General features: G+C 45.5%; 1 non-coding gene across 1 annotated transcript; it reads left to right on the top strand.

The window, feature by feature from the left end:
• Nucleotides 1-2,166: 2,166 nt before the first annotated feature.
• MIR9361 (microRNA mir-9361) lies at nt 2,167-2,242 on the top strand. Its single transcript, NR_129255.2, is given in 1 exon segment — nt 2,167-2,242. It is a non-coding gene; the product is annotated as a microRNA mir-9361 (primary transcript).
• The last annotated feature ends 469 nt before the right edge of the window (nt 2,243-2,711 follow it).

Raw genomic sequence — 2,711 nt, forward strand, 5'->3', positions numbered from 1 at the left:
GCTACAGCATAACTGTGGGGCAGAAACTTATGGGCCAAGACAGTTTCTTCTGAAGCCATGAGTCTTCGAGGAATGAGAGCCATGTTGGTGATTTGGGATGATAATTTACTAATGAGGTACATCATGTTCCTCCATACGAGGTATATTCTTAGGGAGGATGAACAAGCAAGAGGAACCTCCTCTGTAACTTTTCTCTTGGAATGCTTCAGGAAGCAGACACTTCTGCTTCTCATCCCTTTGTTTTCTCTAGTTCTCCAGAGTTTCCAACTCTCCCCTCTGATCCCCTAGTTCATCCTTGATTATTGGGTGAAATGAAGACAAGTGGCCAGGCAGGGGAGATAGTGAAGAGTAGCTTCATTGAGGGATGATAGAAGAAACCTTTGAGTCCAGAATTGTAAATGGAGCCTGAGAACATGGACAGACTAGATAACACTTAACAAAGCAGGGGGAGGGCAGGGTCATGGTGGCCCTCAGCAGGCTAGAGTCTAAGGTGCCTATGTTTGGCTGCTGTTAGAGACCTGGTGGCCTCTAGAGTTAGGAAAGTATTAGAAGGGGCCGGCAGTAGAGGCCTTCTGGTGGGGGACTCTGAGTGACGTGACTGGTCTTCCTGTGGATAAGCGAGGAAGCTTCCAGCAAGGTAGAACAATGCAATGGTAGGAAGTACTAGGGATCATCTCTGCTGCCCCTCCTGCGGGGCTGTACTGTGCTTGTGTGCCTGTGGCTAAGGGATTGGGGACATTCTTCTGAAACCACTTCCTAGTTCATCACTTCCTAGGCTCTCCCAGCTCTCCTGAGAGGAATAACAGGACGGTTTAGGAGAAAGAGTGGGGCGAGGGCAGGAAACAGATCTAAGAAAACAGACAGTGGTGTGAAAAGTTAGAGAGATAAGACAGTTGAGGAAAAGGTGACAATCAAGCTCTTGTGTTCCATCAAAAAATATTTTTGGCCCTCTAATTCACAGAGCACGGTTATGGTGTTTTTAAAGCGCTGCAAGCCTCTGGAAAAATTTATTTTCACTGTGCATTTCAGATAAATCCTCTGAGCTTGGACAAAGTATTTACTTTTACAGAAGCAGGCCTGAACTTGGTCAGGATTCGTTACTTCCATTTTCTCGTTGTCCGGGAATGTGGTAGGGTCAGTGGAGCTAGAGAGGTAAAACCCTTCCCTGCCAGCTGCCTTCTTTGTTGCTCTCCTTGGAGTGTAACATAAAGATAATGCCTGTAATTTTTTGTGGTCTCCCCTTCCCCACAAAAAAGGGTTGTGAAAGGAGGAGGGCTTGAGTGTGGGAAAGGCTGGTATTAGGAGTCAAGGAAAAGGAGGAGGAAAGGAAACTGACCCCTCTAGGCAGCCCTGATCACACCCTAGCAATATAGGGGAGAAGTCTGGAACTGGAGAGGGGAAGAAAAGGAACGGGAGGTGAGATGAGATAAGGAAGAGAGGTTTCTCCCAGTTCACTCAAAACTCATTCTTTATATGAGTTACTCCACTGTGTCTTGATCCTGATGGGAATGTCCAGATGCAAGGTCTGGGGAATGGTTGACACAATTCCAAGGGAGTGGACCTGGAACAGTGCCCAGGTACCGTGTGTTTCCTTCTCAGTTTTGAGAGAAGGTAGGCAGAGCCATCACTCTTTTCTAGCTCCTTCCTGATCTCTTTGCCATCCCAGATTGGCTTTTCTCTCTTTAAGCCCTCTCTTCAGATTAGTGGTGTTAAAAGAATTGTGGAGTTTGGCAAACAAATGCAGATGGTAGCAAAAGTTTGAGGTAGCTTTTTTGGGGTATGAATCTTCCAATTCTATCTGAATTTATAATAATTATATAGGTGAATAACAATAATAGGTCAGAGGGTGGATAGCAGGGAGAATGGAAAACACTTTCCTTTGGCAGACCAGAATCTAAGGTGAAGACTAAGACATCTAGGACATGGTAAACGTAGTTAAGTGAGGTCATGGGTTGAGGACATTATGGCAGATTGGGTGACATAAATGGGCCTGGGTTATTCCTCCACAGATGGTACATGGAGAGTGTCTGATAAACGGGGAAAGCTTCTTTTGAGGGGTCTAGATTCCAAAGCAGTGTCTTCAGAGGAAGCAGAACACGGTCAAGTTGGCTCCTCCTGCTGCGTCAGCCTGCTTTTGTGGCTGGGTGGTGGTAGGTGCCCTCTCTCCCCTTACTCATAGCTTCCTAAGGTTCATTTCCATCCTGAGGGGGGAAAAGAATCAGATGAGCTGAAGGAGAGATACCGAAAGAGGGAGAAAACCAGATAGTGATGGAAACCCAGAAAAGACTACATATACCACTTGTAGTCTTCCAAGTCACCCCTCCAAGGCCAGCTGCCCCTAAGAAGGATTCTTCTGATTCATCAGGTCTTCAGAGCCATTTAAAGGTGCAAAAGGGAGGAAAACCATCTGGAACTATATACAGAGCCACTTCTGCTAAACTTTCCAAATTTGCAAGGGGCACCATCTTGGTGAAAATGTACTACTCACCTTAATTACCCATGGGGCTTGGGTTTGTGTGTGAGAAGAGGGAAAGAAAATGGAGAGATTTTCAGTCAGGGATTGATAGAAGGTGATTTCTTCCTGGTTTCTGTGAACTCCCTGAAGGCAGAGAACAGGGTCTTTTTATCTCTGTATCCTAAATGTCTAGCATATTGTAAGAGCTCAATAAATAGGTGTTTATGAAACTGAATTACTTGTTGAATTTCCATGT

This window comes from Eptesicus fuscus, chromosome 13, assembly GCF_027574615.1.
Source record: "Eptesicus fuscus isolate TK198812 chromosome 13, DD_ASM_mEF_20220401, whole genome shotgun sequence".
NCBI classification, from domain to species: Eukaryota; Metazoa; Chordata; class Mammalia; order Chiroptera; family Vespertilionidae; genus Eptesicus; species Eptesicus fuscus.